Source organism: Lithobates pipiens, unplaced genomic scaffold (assembly GCF_037356315.1).
Source record: "Lithobates pipiens isolate NorthernLeopardFrog02 unplaced genomic scaffold, aLitPip1_a1.2 Scaffold_1, whole genome shotgun sequence".
NCBI classification, from domain to species: Eukaryota; Metazoa; Chordata; class Amphibia; order Anura; family Ranidae; genus Lithobates; species Lithobates pipiens.
In genome coordinates this window covers 168,088,230-168,104,982 of record NW_027507685.1, presented here as the reverse complement: position 1 = coordinate 168,104,982, position 16,753 = coordinate 168,088,230, and the positions used below count along the sequence as shown (strand labels likewise).

Below are 16,753 nucleotides of genomic sequence, written 5' to 3'. Positions count from 1 at the left end.
AAAGAAACATACAGATTTGAGGTCCACCCCACAGTTCTTTTTCATTCACTTGCCAGTTGGCTTATTTCCATGCTCTGAGCCAAGTAATTGGGCCTTTAAATACTGTCCAGCTATCTGTATCAATCTCCTGGGATATCTTTCACCATCATATATAAAGCCTGGAGCTCAGCATATTGACTTGATCCACCTTGACTACTTTGGTGGATCACAGTTTCAGTACCCAGCTGTAAAGCTGCTGCAGTCTATACTCTACCCTTTAGGGGTGATTTTGGATGATCCATCTGTAAACCAGGCACTTTGTCTTTATCAGACAGCTCAACAAAAGGAGGGGCCTCCTTAAAAGGTGATTCTCCCACTTATATTGGAGGAAACTCAGGGACCTTTGATTCAAAGGCCATGTGTCCATCCAGTTGTGATATCCGACTGATATTATGAGATGTTAGCTCTCTCACTGACCTACCATTTCCATAGTGTCTGTTTTTGTGCCACACCGGTATGAGCTTGCAAGCCTTCTTGTCTCACCCACCCAAAAATTGGTAGGTTAGTCCTCTCTGTCACCGACTGCTGATTTGTTGTTGCTCCCACATGTTACAACATGTATAGGCAGTGTAGGCAGCCAGCAACTGATTCTCTAAAGGGCTATACTTTCTCTGTGCAGTGGTGAACTGTTTAGACCAGAAGCCCAATGGTATTTTCTGATCTCTTGGATTTGGCCCTTTTTGACATAGACCCCATGACATTCCGTGTTCAGTTGCAGTCACATCTAGGATGAAAGGCGGATCTGGCTCAAGGAGCCTAATGAGTGATGTGTGCTTAAAGTCTCTTTGGCAGTGTCTAGTACCAACTGCTGGTTCATTCCCCATAAGAACGCAGTCTGAGTGACAATATAGATTGGCCTAAGAATCAGGCCCAAATGGGGAATGAAAGGTCTGCAAAAGCACAGTAAACTCTGAGCCTCATTCCCAATTTTTGGAGCCTTACATGCTGCAATAGGGTCCAATACAGGTTGTGAAATAGTCTTGATAGGCCCAGACCAAATAATTACTAGAAATACATCTGAAGCTGGCCCCTGAATCTTTTTACAGTTAATGGTCCATCCTCTGTTCTGCATATGAGCCTGCACTGTAGTCAAGTCTTGTCTTACTTGTCCAAGTGAAATAATAAAAATATAATACCGCGCTACTCCCTAAAATAAAACACAGCAGCTAACACGGCAAACAGACAATTGCAATAATAGTGATAAAGGTAAAAGTGTAGCGCTAAAACTTCAAGTGAACAAAGACCATTAGCTAGGTCTCACAATGATCAATACAATGTGGAACTCTAATTGAATGAATACACAGTGATTTTGCATAAAGAAGAATAAAAGTAAAAAAAAATGAATATAAAGTCCATTAATGAAATGAAAAACCAAATGTGTGGCAAGACCAAATGACCTTTAAAAGGGGCATACGTCAAGTGTTCATAACATAATTTTGAAATCAAAAATAGTGGAAAAATGGTGAAACAATATGTGAAGGTGAATAATTCGCCACAGATAGGATGAAGGCTTACCAGATGGTTTGAAATCAAAAGGACAAACGTCAAACAAGCTTGTGTTGGCAAACACCAAAGTTGGAAACATCAGATCTGGAGACCTTTGACGAATAAACCAAGTCCTCAAGCAATCCTTAGGATAGTAGTCTTCATGGAAGATATTTTCATAAAGGAAAATGGATAGGTTCTCCCATATGTTCACGTGTATAGTTAAAGAGAGGAGAACAAAAAGGGGCCACACAGTGTAATTCCATATAAAAGGTATACATTTTATACCTTTTATTTTTTTACCTTTTTACTCATGTCAGCAAGCTTTCACCAGGTCTCTGAGCAAACTCAATTAGCTCTCCTGCTGTGTAAGACCTTGTCTCTTCTGTATATTGTTGTTCAGCAACTTGTGCTGCATGCGATGTCTCTTCAGCTGGAAAAGCATCACTACCACATGAAGTAGTATTATGGATTGATTAATGCTTTGATAAAATGACTTTTCTATTATGCACATATACATACTAATTTCCTTACTTAATGAGGTAACTAGAGACCCCCTCCCATCGTAGTGAGTCCAGGTGTCCACAAGCCTACACATCAGCAGAAAACCTGGAAGAAAATGGCCAGGAGAGCCTTAGATAAGGATCGTTCAATCCACAGTTGACAGCACAGACAACACTGTGATGATGCTTATACAAACAATGGCTCATGTTCTTACTATAAAGGGGCCTATACGCCCAGAGCAATAAAGGGAAGATTCAATCAAGCTGAATGAATAAAGGTGTCAGTGCGATTCTTCTAAACGTGCACGTGTATATACATTTGAAATTAGGACAGGGGCAGATAATTGTACAGACATTTGTCTGGATCCAAAACAATTTGGCAGCCCAACGTGGGCCCCTGGCTTGCGAGCCGGAGGAGAGTCGACCAAAAGGCCACCGAGAGAAAACATCACGGGCGGGACAGAGAATGATCACCTCTGAAAATACGGTAAGATATCACATTCATATCTTGCTTAAGTATATCCCGTCTCCCGTGTGGGTCCATCTTTGTGTCCCTGTCGTCTGCTGAAGGTCACCAAAAGACAAGTAATACTTGCCCGGGGTCCATTATATGAACCTGTATTCCGATTATCTGCAGCCTGTAAGAACATTGTGTTGTTGTGTTGTATGGGTCTGTGATACATGCTGTAGGATGTTGAAAGAGATTGACACACAGGGACTCAGCTGACGTGGACAAACTCCTTTGGGAAACGTGATAGTATGGTGTAGCATGTCACCCAGAAGGGGGTGTCAGGGACGCAGATAGCGTGGAAGGAAAATATTGAGTGGCCATTATAGTTCAAACATGCACATCTATTACAATTCGTGCAAATGTCATGTCATAAATTGTGTTTGTGGATTGATGTTCAGCATTTTTGAAGGGAATTGGGGACTGGTCAAAGTAGTTGAAGGAGGGTATAACAAGGAAAAGTTGGGATTACAAAGATTGCTAGTGGACAGGAACCAAAAAGGTGTTCTGAACAAGTGGGAGATTTAGAAGGAATGGGGGAAAGTGAAAAGTTGAGGATCTCATTGTGGAATATATGGTGGGAAGAAACTGATGATTGAATACAAACTGATGTAATTCTCATCTATCTGTTAAATTACCTTGTTGAGGGAAGTGAGTGGTCACACACTACCTAACACTTGTTCTGTGGCCGTCTCGGACGGGCAGACCCAGTGACTGAGTCTACGTTTTGGGAAGACGCAGCAGGGGTGACCCAGGTGGCAGTCGAGCACTGTAGACAAAGCCTCTCCTTGTTGAGGGAAGTGAGTGCTCACACACTACTGGACCTGTATTCTGTTTGCTGTCTCGGACAGGCAGACCCCGTGACTGAGTCTATGTTTTGGGAAGACGCACCAGGGGCGACTCAGTCTAGCAGTGTAGACAAAACCTCTCCTCCGTTTTATCCTTGTTAACCTGAGATTGGGATATAGTCTGAACCGGTACAAGGTGACAAATAGAGGCATTGGCAGACCCTTTCAAAATCCAAGGCAACCTCATGATCCATCTAAAATCCTGAGCAGACACATAAATATCCCAATCATCAAGACAGAAAATAATAGGGCAGAAATTGGTTAGGCCAGGGAAAGGAAAACTTGCATGTGTCTTAGTCAAGGAGGGGGGGGATTATGTCAAGAAAGCAAAAACATTGGCGAACATTTGTAGATCACCATTCCTCCAGGGGGTAGATTGCAGTCGGAGGAATGGCGGAAAATACTGAAGGAAAAAACGGGGGGTGTTATCTGACAATGGTCTACTAAAAACTGCAGAGGCTTGGTTCAATGTGGCAAGGGCAATCCAAAGGGGAACTGGGTGAAACAGGAAACCCAGTAGGAGGGTAATGTATATGTGTACCATCGAAGAAAAGGGGAACAAGGGGGACATTGGGACTTTACATGAAGCATGTATTAGGTGTGGGTGACTTGTTTACCCCACCCTTTGTCATGCGTTATTGCCATTTTTATTTTTCATTTACTTTACTTCTGAATATCATATTACTTTTTATTATAGATTGAACACGTGCTCTGCTCCTGATGAGTGGTACAAAGGCCACGAAACGTGCATAGAGCTATCATATGCCGTGCTTCTTTTGAATACATTCAGATTGTGACGTTACTATACATTACCCTAATTGGTGCACACAGACCTTGGTCCTGCAGGCATTATGCTACATATGCTTTTACTCAATACTGCTGCGGTGAACTTTGGAGTTTTATTATGATACTTTGTGATATTCATGTTATTATCATGTTGTACTATTATTATCACTATTACCATTATCATGTATTGTTTATTACTTTGTTTATCATTGTACTTATCTCTTGTAAATCCAACTGCAACAATTAATAAAATTCCTATTAGTTCACCTTCTGCTTTCTTGCTACCACGTACTTCATGTAAAGTCCCAATGTCCCCCTTTTCTTCGAATATAATAGGGATGGAAACGCATGACCTTACCAGGCCATGGTTTCATTTAAAGTCCAGTGGGATTGAAATACATGACCTTACCAGGCCATGGCTTCATTAAAAGGCCCAATTAATGTCCATTATGCATCACATGAATTCAGGGATGGAAGTATGTGGTAATGCTCTATCAGCTTAAGTATCAGTATTTCTCTGCTACTATTGACCTTGGCCAGCCCCTTCCGTTTATATTTAATTATCTTATTTACCCTTTGAATCAATTTTTTTGTTTATTACCATATTTATAGTTTTTTTAATCATGTGCAATATATATTCCATTTTGGACCCGCCAGTCTTGTCTGCTGCTTTGCTGGTGCCTTGTGTGGATGTGTTGCTATGCCGTCCGGCTTTCATCTCCACTTCCGGGAGCCGTGACACACACTGCCAGTCTCCTCCCATCCTCTGCGTCATTGGACGCCTGGTGGGTGGATACATCTCACTGTGCGTCGACGTCACACAATTCACACAGGATGTGCAGCGTCCTTTTATTGCTGCCAAGTCCTTGCAGTTGAGTTTTACACACTGCTGTCATTATGGGGGTATGTTGGAGCCGCCAGACCGGAGATATACTATCCGGCTGGCGGAAGTCCCTCTCCCCCCACCCTGCCATGCGGCGTGACGGTGGTGGGATGACTAGTGGTGGTACTCATGGGGGCGGCTCTCCAGGAGGTATGGTTACTCAAGGATTTTTATACACTAGATCACATGCAGTCCTTAAATTCATCTCTCACTCCTTCACTGTATCCCTAATAGGCACCACTGCACTTCCATTCACCGGCGTTATGGTTTTTGTTTTGTTTTTCACTTAGTGTATGTTCACTTATTATTTCACCCCTATATTCACAGCCATGTTTGGTCCCCTCACTTTTTTGCTCGGTGAGCCCTCACCTTTGCATTTTCCTTTCTTCTTAACATTCAGCTCCCTTAATTATCTTTCCAATTCCTTCACTCTCTCCACATCTTGCAATTCTCCTGACGGTTCTAATTTTTCACTCTCTCTATAGAAGTGCCTCGTGGTGACTCTATGCCTGCTTGGGCTGCAGCCTTTTGTGGCTATCTCCATTGAGTTACCCACCACAGCTCCCGGTTGGGGATGTATATTGGACGGCTTGCGGCACCCACCTACTATACCATCAGTGCACTCACCTAAGTGAGCAAGCATGTATTAGGTGTGGGTGACTTGTTTACCCCACCCTTTGTCATGCGTTTTTATTACTATTTTTATTTTTCATTTACTTTACTTCTGAATATCATATTACTTTTTATTATAGATTGAACACGTGCTCTGCTCCTGATGAGTGGTACAAAGGCCACGAAACGTGCGTAGAGCTATCATATGCCGTGCTTCTATTGAATACATTCAGATTCTGACGTTACTATACATTACCCTAATTGGTGCACAAAGACCTTGGTCCTGCAGGCATTATACTTTTACTCAATCCTGCTGCGGTGAACTTTGGAGTTATATTATGATACTTTGTGATAGTCAAGTTATTATCATGTTGTACTATTATTATCACTATTACCATTATCATGTATTGTTTATTACTTTGTTTATACCGTTTAGCCAACAATCCAATAGTTTTATAGTTAGTTAGGTTGAATAAAGACACCAGTCCATCCAGTTCAACCTGAGTGAGTGTCTACAATTGTCCCTATCCCTATACATTGCACACTCACATCAGTCCCTACCCTCAAGGAGCCCACAATCCAAGGTCCCCATTCATATACTAGGGCCAATTTTGGACAGAAGCCAATTAACCTACCTGCATGTCTTTGGGTTGTGGGAGGAAACCGGAGTACCCGGAGGAAACCCACGCAGGCACAGGGAGAACATGCAAACTCCAGGCAGGTAGTGTCATGGTTGGGATTTGAACCAGTGACCCTTCTTACTGCTAGGTGAGAGTGCTAACCACTACACCATTGTACTTATCTCTTGTAAATCCAACTGCAACGATTAATAAAATTCCTATTAGTTCACCTTCTGCTCTCTTGCTACCACGTACTTCATGTAAAGTCCCAATGCCCCCCTTGTTTCCCCTTGTTCCCCTTTTCTTTGAATATAATAGGGATGGAAACGCATGACCTTACCAGGCCATGGTTTCATTTAAAGTCCCGTGGGATTGAAATACATGACCTTACCAGACCATGGCTTCGTTAAAAGTCCCAATTAAGGTCCATTATGCATCATATGTGTACCATGAAGGAAAAAGTGTCCCTTATGCCCTACCTGAACCACCCTCATACGAGAGGAAGAGGGCTGAGCCTAAAAACACACCAACACCCCTGTACCCTGTGTTGAATGCTAACGCTTCGTATTTTAGCCCAAACACCCTGGTAACTTTAATGCCAAGTTTGAACGGGTCTGTGACGAAAAGGGGGGGGGGTCTGCAGCTGGCAGCAATCAAGCCACTGAGCCGCCTCCCATTACCCATCTCCCAGACAGCACAATTCGTGTCTTGCCTACAACACAGAAGCTGTTCATTAGCACACCACCTGCTGTAAACAACCAGTCTGTTCCCCTCCAGACACCTTCCCTGCCTGTCCTGATACTCCAACATCTATTCTCCTATGATCCAGGGCCTGGGCCGCAGCCCATACTCTTAGCCCAAGACCTGGCTCGACACATTACTCAGAATACTCGCCATAACTGTAATCAAGATCCCAGTGCCCACTATTAACAAAACACACATGAATCCCTCACATGAACACCTCTGGTGTGGCCAACCCCAAGCTCAACATCTGACAGCCCCCCGTAGTGATGAGGGGCATTAGAGAAACGGAAGGTGCCCCAATAATGTACCTTACCTTTACCCCGCCTCAGGTAATGTCATTGGTGAATAACCTGCCTGACCCGGAAAAAACAGCCAATGCCTTTTTATCGCAGCATAATACAAATACAGCGTACCTATGCTGTGGCTTGGAGGGACCTGTACAACCTCTGCCACATGAAAACAGGTGACGCCTACTGGCCTATCATGGAGAAAAGAATTGAGAAAAGGTAGAACATTTAATGACACAGGCTATGAATCAGGCCTAGAATTCTGCAACCAATTACACGATTGGGCTAAGGACAAGTTGGCAGACCAGGCCACAACTTTACAAGACATAACACAGGATAAGACAGAAACTGTTGAGAAATACCATGCTAGATTAGTGCAGACATTCACTGACCTAAGTTTTAATGTGCACATGAAGGCACATGCAAAAATGCTCTCAGCAGCGTTTGTGACAGGCCTAAAAGACTTCATAAAAAGGGGGTTGCTGGTATCTCAACCCGAATATTGCATGATTGCCCTAGACTAACTTTTATTGGTGGCAAAGGGGCTGGAATCCCATCAGCAGGAAAATATTTTGGCCTCTGACACCCAATACCCACCTCCCCAGCAGAGACCTCCGCGCCTCTGCTTTAACTGTGGACGCCGGGGACACTTTAAGAAAGAATACAGAGCACCCAGACGACAAAGGCCCCAATGGGGTCCAGAAGGTGATCACTCTACCCTGATCTCAAGAAAACTTGCCCCTACAGAAGACCACCTGGACATCCTTCGCTAGGATATGGTCATCCCACCTAATGACAGTGTCCTCAAACATAAACAGGCCATTGGCAAAGGTGACATCCCAATTGTAGGTCACCTCACCACCTTCCTAATTGACACAGGCACAGCCAGAAGCCTGATATGGGCTCAAGATCTACTGGACACTTCCTACTTATCAGACAGACATTTCATGTGTGGGTGTGGACGGCTCACCTAAATCCCACCCATTAACCAAACCCCTACAAGTCGGCACTTACAAGGACCTACTTGACAGGTTCGTGGTCTTCCCCACCTGCCCCCTGAATCTTTTAGGAGTATATGCCCTATCCCACTTGCAAGCCTCCATCAACTTCACACCAAACGGGTACGATCAACATCTCTACCCCCCTTACTACTGAGGATCAAATCGGCCCTGTGCTCCATTCAACTCCTCATGACCCTACAGATCACCCCCCTAGCCACCAGTCAAATACCCCTAGAAGTCCTAAGAAGAATCCCAGATGAACTCTGGTCAAAAGGGGCAGAAGACATCGGACATCTAAAATGTCCTGCCAGTGTACATCAAGCTGAAACCAGGAAAACCCCTGCCCAGGAAACCCCAATACCCACTAAAGCCCTCACAAACCGAGGCTATTTCCTCTCAAATAGAAGCTTTGGTCAGGAACGAAGCCCTAATCCCTTGTACTAGCCCATGCAATACACCCCTATTCCCAGTCAAAAAGAAAATTCAAAAAGGGGAACCAATCAAGTACAGGGTGGTCCAGGACCTGAGGACTGTAAACGCGGCATCCATTTTTGAAACACCGAATGACCTCAATCCACACACACACACACTTCTGGCTGGTGTGCCACCATAAGAAAAATTCTTCACAGTGGTAGACCTTGCAAATGCATTCTTCAGTGTACCCCTTCCATCCTTCTTGTCAGTACCTTCTTGCCTTCACAGTAGACCTGGACAATTATGACCCAAGGGGCACAGAACTCTCCCACCCAATTTGCCAAAGCAATGGCTACAATCCTGAGTCCAAGGCAAGAAGAGAACACCAACATAACGCTGCTGCAATATGTGGATGACCTTCTCCTGTGTGCAGACAACCTCCCCACCACAGAGGGCAAGTCAGAAAGCCTACTCAGGTTTCTGGCCGGCCAGGGATGCAAGGTGTCCAAGCAGATGTTGCAGTGGTGCTCCATGAAGGTAGTATTCTTGGGGCATTGACTATCTCAGGGCTCCCAACACCTGACCAGTGACAGAATACAAGCTGTAAAGAACATACCCTACCACAAGGTTCCAAATCCCTACATGCATTTCTGGGCCTAATAGCCTACTGTAGAGAATGGATCCCTGATGCATCTGTTGATGCAACCCCTGTATGACGCATTGAAAATTGAAATTACTTCACTTGCAACTGAGAACTTTAATAAACTGAAGGATGCGATATCCAGTGCCCCAGCATTTGGGTTGCCCGACTATGATCAAACATTCAAATTGTTCAAATCTGAAAGGCAAGGCCACGCAATAGGAGTGCTAACACAATCACATGGCTTGCGCCTCCACCCTATCACCTACTACTTTTGCCAGCTGGACCCAGTGGCGAAAGGAGGACCCTCCTGTCTGCACACAGTGTTCGCAGCTCAAGCACTTCTCGACAAAACCGCAGACATCATCCTGGGTCACCACCTGATTCTACTCACCTCCCATGACATAGCTGCTATACTGAACCAAGTATAACCCAAACACTTCTTGTCTGCAAGACACCATCGCGTACAGTGCTCCCTCTTGCCTGATAACATCACCCTGATGCGCTGTGCAATTCTCAATTCCTCCACACTTCTCCCACTTCCAGAGGGGATATGATCATCTTCGTGGATGGCTCACGGTATGCTGATGATGGCGGAAGATACCACACTGGGTATGCAGTGACAATGGACATGGTTTTGCAAGCTGAAGCACTACCCTCCTCTAGGTCGGCCCAAGAAGCAGAACTTCAAGCCCTCACCAGAGCATGTAAGCTAGCCAAAGGAAAGACAGACAACATCCACACATATTCAAGGTATGCATTCGAGATGGCCCATGATTTGGCTTCCTCACTGCAGCTGGCACACCGGTGAAACACAACACTGCAATTAAAGATCTCATGGATGCCCTCCTCCAACCCACCCAAGTGGCCATACTAAAGGTTAAGGCACATGGTAAACTGACAATCGATGAGGCCAAAGTGTATCACCTGGCAGACTTGGCAGCCAAACAAGCAGCCAGCAGCAAACAGGAAGTGGTAGAAGTAGTGGAGAATCCCATACTCACAGTGCAAACTAGAAGTCAAAGCCTCCCCGTCGATCAAACCCACCTGAAGGAGCAGCAAGACAGCCCGAGGGCTTTCACACTGGAGTGGTGCGCTTGCAGGACGCTGAAAAATGTCCTTCAAGCTGCATCTTTGGAGCACTGTAGGAGCGGTGTATTTACCGCTAGTAAAGCACCCCTTCCCATTCAAAACAATGGGGCAGCGCTCCAAACCCACCTGCAAAGCACCGCTGGGTTTTAACTGTTTTTCGGACGCTAGGAGGGGTTAAAACTGCCCTGCTAGAGGCCGAAAAGCGCCGCTAAAATGACGGTAAAGCGCCGCTAAATATAGCTCTTCTTTACAGCCAGTGCCTCAGTGTGAAAGTAGCCTAAATGCCATGATTTTTTGCCAGTAAACAATTGGTGCTGTTTGTAAATTCCACGTCCTCTCTTATCTATATATAATACACTCTTCAAATGTGCTTTAAAATGTATGGTTTTCCCTTTGTGAACAAGAAAATAATGACGTTATGCTGTTGGGCTGATATAATAATGCTCTGGGGCTGGTATGAAATTATTTCCAGGGCTGATTTTTATTCCCAGTCCGGCCCTGTAAGAGGGATTACAAAAAAAGAGGGGGGGGGGGGGGGGGAGGGAAATACAATATATGACCATACATGGCTCAATACAAAAAAATGTACAGGTTGTAATATTGCAAATGGACAGATATTGCCTCAATACCGAAAGGTCTGTACAATATTTATCTGTATGTAAGATTTAAAATACATATTAAACAACAAATATTGATGAGAAACATGGAGGCCAGATAAATATATAAAACCATATCATAGTGCAAATTGCTGATATAGCAGACGCGAGAGATGAAAGCTAGAGGTCCCACTCACAGATTCCAGACTCGAACCCTGGAAGATAGGGCCTAAAGTTAACAGCCTTATTAAGACCTGGGGCTATGGTGGTGCTGAGAAGAAATATCCATTTTAGTGTAATCTGCAATAATAGTTTGTTATAGTCATCTCCACGTAGAGTGGGACCAATATGATCGAGCGCAAGAAATTACATTTTTTTGGACATCTATCTTTATGTATCAAAGCACTATGCCTCCCAAGAGGGAGAGATGGATCTTGTGTTTGAATACTTGTGACATGTCTATAAATACAGCGCCAAAATTGTAGTTTAGTCTTTCCCACATAAAAACTGTCGCATTCACAGGCGAGAAGATATACAATTCCTGAGGTGCGGCAGTTACTGTAGTATTTGGGATAAAAATTGTCACCACTAGAGAGAACAATGTTTTTTAAGAGTGTCCATGTAGTCACAATAACCACATGGGAATGTACCACAGTATTTGACAATGTTTTTCCTAGTGGCGAATTCACTGTGTACTAATTTGTCCCTAAGCGAGGGGGCACATCTGAACGTAATCAGGGGACCATCGCTTATGCGGGCTGCCAAAGTTGCATCAGTATGAATCAGATGCCAATGCTTTTGCAAGATCTGCCTAATTTTCTGGTGTTGAGAAGTGAATTGTGTGATGATTTGAATCGGATTGTCGATCTCAACTTTTTTCCGTTGATAGAGTAAATCCGATCGAGTTTTATTTTTTGCCTTACCATAGGCCTTTTTCAGCACCGAGTTTGAGTAGCCTCGGTCTCGTAGTCTGGTTCTGAGGTTTACTGCTTCTATTTCAAAAAGAGAAGCAGTTGAACAATTACATCTTGCCCGTATGTACTGGCCACATGGGATGGAATTAAGTAAAGGTTTATGATGGAAGCTAGAAGATTCCAAAATGGTATTGCCTGCAGTTGGTTGCCAATTGTTTGCACGCACAGTAATAGTGAACTTGTAATAATACTGATGTTTGTTACCTGATACTAATTTTATAATTTCACCCATGTGAATCGATAACAAAACTTGCTGTATTGACCACCACTAGTCCACTGCTATAGGACAGTGACCAGTTCATACAACTATCATTCTGGATATTGGTATAATGTTCTTATGTTCAATGTACAAATTACTCTTTATACTCCTTGTTTTGGCCTGTCTATTAACCACTTGCTTACTGGGCACTTAAACACCCTTCCTGACCAGACCAATTTTCAGCTTTTGGTGCTCTCACACTTTGAATGACAATTACTCAGTCATGCAACACTGTACCCAAATGAATTTTGTGTCCTTTTTTCCCCACAAATAAAGCTTTCTTTTGGTGGTATTTGATCACCTCTGGGGTTTTTATTTTTGCGCTATAAATGAAAAAAGACCGAAAATTTTGAAAAAAAACTCATATTTCTTTGTTTCTGTGATAAAATTTTGCAAATTATAATTTTTTTTTCATAAATTTTGGCCACAATTTATACTGCTACATGTCTTTGGTAAAAATAACCCAAATTAGTGGATATTATTTGGTCTTTGTGAAAGTTAGAGAGTCTACAAGCTGTGGTGCGAATCATAAAAAATTGATCACATCTGATGTACTGGTGGCCTATCTCATTTCTTGCGACCCGAACAAGTCAGGAAAGTACAAATACCCCCCAAATGACCCCTTTTTTGAAAGTAGACATTCCAAGGTATTTACTAAGATGCATGGTGAGGTTTTTGATGTTGTCATCTTTTTCCCACAATTCTTTGCAAAATGAAGATTTTTTTTTTTCTCACAAAATTTTCAATGTAATAGGTTATTTCTCTCACATGGCATGTGTATACCACAAATGACACCCCAAAATACGTTCTGCTACTCCTTCTGAGTATTACGATACCAAATGTGTAAGACTTTTACACAGCCTGGCCACATACAGAGGCCCAATATTGAAATAGCACCATCAGGAGCATAAATTACACATTTCATTTCTCAACCACCTATTACATTTTTGAAGGCCCTGGAACACCAGGACAATGGAAATGCCCACAAAGTGACCCCATTTTGGAAAGCTAACACCCCAACGTATAATCTATGAGGCATAATGAGTCGTTTGAATGGTTCATTTTTTTTCCAGAAGTTTTGGGGAAATGTGGAAAAAAAATGAAAACGCATTTTTACGCAAAGTTGTCCATTTATAAGATATTTCCAACACATAGCATGTACATAGCAAAAATGACACCCCAAAATACGTTCTACTACTCCTCCTGAGTATAACAATACCAAATGTGTGAGACTTTCACACAGCCTGACCACATACAGAGGCCCAATATTGAAATAGCACCATCAGGCGTTCTAGGAGCATAAATTACACATCTTATTTCTCAACCACCTATTACAGTTTTGAAGGCCCTGGAGCACCAGGACAATGGAAATGCCCACAAAGTGACCCCACGTGGCACTGACAGATGGCACTGGAGGCAGATGGCGCTGGAGGCAGATGGGGCTGACAGATGGCGCTGGGGCTGGCAGATGGTGCTGGCTATTTGCTCTGGCAAATGGGGCTGGCAGATGGCACTGCGGCTGGCAGATTGCACTGGCGCTGGCAGGTGGCGCTGGCAGGTGGCACTGACGGCACTGGGGCTGACGGATGGCACTGGCGCTGGCAGGTGGCACTGGCACGTGGCACTGGGGCTGACGGCACTGGGGCTGACGGATGGCACTGGCGCGTGGCACTGGCAGGTGGCACTGGCAGGTGGCACTGGCGGTACTGGGGCTGACGGATGGCACTGGCACTGGCAGGTGGCACTGGCACTGACGGCACTGGGGCTGATGGATGGCACTGGCGCTGGCAGGTGGCACTGGCAGATGGCACTGGCAGGTGGCACTGGGGCTGACGGCACTGGCGGCACTGGGGCTGACGGCACTGGGGCTGACGGATGGCACTGGCAGGTGGCACTGGCAGGTGGCACTGGCGGGTGGCACTGGCAGGTGGCACTGGCGGGTGGCACTGGCAGGTGGCACTGGCGGCATTGGCGCTGGCGGCACTGGGGCTGACAGCACTGGCAGGTGGCACTGGCACTACTGGCAGATGGCTCTGGGCTGACAGATGGCACTGGGGCTGACACATGGCACTGGGCTGACAGATGGCACTGGGGCTGACCCAAGGCACTGGGGCTGACACAAGGCACTCTCCCTCCTCACACGCTGTCTCTGTGTGAGGAGGGAGAGACACGGCAATGGGAGATGATCTCATATGTTTACATTTGAGATCATCTCCCATTGGCAGCTGCGATCGCGCTGTGAACGGCCGCTTTGATTGGCCGTTCACAGCGATCTGTATTTGCCTGTCTCCGGGAGACACGGCGAATACAATACTTCCGCGATGCACGCCCCCGGCGGCACGCATTGCGGAAGTAAACACAAGGCCGTCCAGGGACGGCCAGGCGAAGGAACCCGCCTGCTCTAAGGCCGTCATTCGGCTATAGAGCGGGCGGGAGGAGGTTAAAGACCCTAAGGGGTTCCTTTCACCATGCCGTTGGCAGTAGGTGCTTTTCTTGCTATTTGTTCTATTGGGTCAGATAAACCAAATTGTTTTCACACCCAGTCCAATCCTTTCCTATTGTATGCATGGTATCACTGTATGTGCACTTACCACGATGCAAGTGGCCTGATAAGGGGGAAGGCATGTGGAGCACTCATTTGCTGTGAGACCTGAGAGCAGGAGTCGATGGAATAACACAGCATGGTTCTGTAGCGTGGAACACATGCCTTACCGAAAAAACGTTCCAGCAAACACTTCCTGCTGCTATGCAGGACCGATTACCTGGGCATAAAAAAAAATCCCCTTTTTTTGTGCTTGCCCAATTCTATCCAGTTTTTTTTAGGGTCTACCAAGCATTTTCTTTTTTTGCTTTTAATACAATTTTAATTTATTTCAGGTACTTATATAGCACAGTTGCATGTATATTGTGCATTTGCAGTCCCTGCCCTCAGGGAGCTTACAGTCTGGGGTTTCTGGCTCACATTCATGCATGAACCTGCTGGGGCAAGTTTGGAAAGGATCCAGTTTACCTACTAACGTGTGTTTGGAGTGTGGGAGGGGACCAGTGTGCCCGGAGGAGACCCTCATGGGCACAGGGAGACCATGCAAGCGCCAGGCAGGTGATGTCACACAAACACCAGCACAGTGTATTTATTGAGAAGCAATGACACTGCTGCTGTCTCCACAGTGGCAAGTATGCTAATGGGGCTCCCCCTTCCCAAATGGTCTGTCCGGGTTTCAGGGAGTCTGAAATCCGGGCAGATAATTCAGAACCCGGACAGGTGGCAACCCTAGTCTGTGGGGTATAAGAACTGTCAATTAAGCCATTTCAAGCTATGCTCTGAAGGCCAGTCCTTCAAAACGTGTCAGCCTGAGGGGTATCATCCAGGACCCCCCACTCCCAGGTTCAGTGATTCAAGCAACCGATGAGAAACAGCCACACATGTAGCCTGACGAGCATGTTGTGAGTAGACATCTTTATGAATTTATTCATATTTTTAAATAAATAAATAAATGCACTAGGTTAGTGCGCCCTCTTTTCTTTTTCTATTCTCACAGCACTGTCAGGATGACCCCAGCCCTATAAGGCAAGGCATCTTTGAGATAATCCATTATTTGACCAGGCACCTGTGACACTACACAGTCAGCAATGAGCAGTGAGTACACCCTTAAGTGAAAATGTCCAAATTGGGCACTATTTTCCAGCACTGCCTTAACCCTCTTAGGCATGGAGTTCACCAGAGCTTCACAGGTTGCCACTGAAGTCCTCTTCCACTCCTCCACGACAACATCACCTGCTCTTCTACCTTCTGTTTGAGGATATCCCACAGATGCTCAATAGGGTTTAGGTTTGGGGACATGCTTGGCCAGTCCATCACCTTTACTTTCTTTAGAAAAAAGCAGTGGTCATCTTGGAGGTGTGTTTGGGGTTGTTCTGTTGGAATACTGCCCTGCAGCCTAGTTGCCGAAGGGAGGGGGATCATGCTCTGCTTCAGTATGACACAGTACATGTTGGCTTTCATGGTTCCCTCAATGAACTGTCACTCCCCAGTGCCAGCAGCACTCATGCAGCCCCAGACCACTCTCACCACCATGCTTGACTGTAGGCAAGACACACGTGCCTTTGTACCCCTCACCTGGTTGCCGCCACCCACGCTTGACACCATCTGAACTGAATACGTTTATCTTGGTCTCTTCAGACCAAAGAACATGGTTCTAATAATCCATGTCCTTAGACTGCTTTTCTTCAGCTGTCCACATAGACCGTCCTCCGCGCTGCCATTGACGCCATCCCTTGCACGCTGTGCTCCAAGACTCATTTTCAGATTGCTCTACTGCAGGGTAGTCTTCCTGGTCACGATTGCAGACTGACAGCGGTGAGAGCCAGTGGTGCGGAGTATGGTCTATGTGGACAGCTTTACCCTGGATGCCTGCATACTTGGATCTGCCCGTTTTAATCATCAACCATGTGAGTTGCTAAA

The 16,753-nt window shown here is 45.2% G+C and overlaps 1 protein-coding gene across 2 annotated transcripts in view; it reads right to left on the bottom strand.

Annotated features, from left to right (window-relative positions):
* The window catches only part of ARPC5L (actin related protein 2/3 complex subunit 5 like), a 177,424-nt gene that overhangs the window by 74,823 nt on the left and 85,848 nt on the right, over nt 1–16,753 (bottom strand). The window lies entirely within an intron of this gene.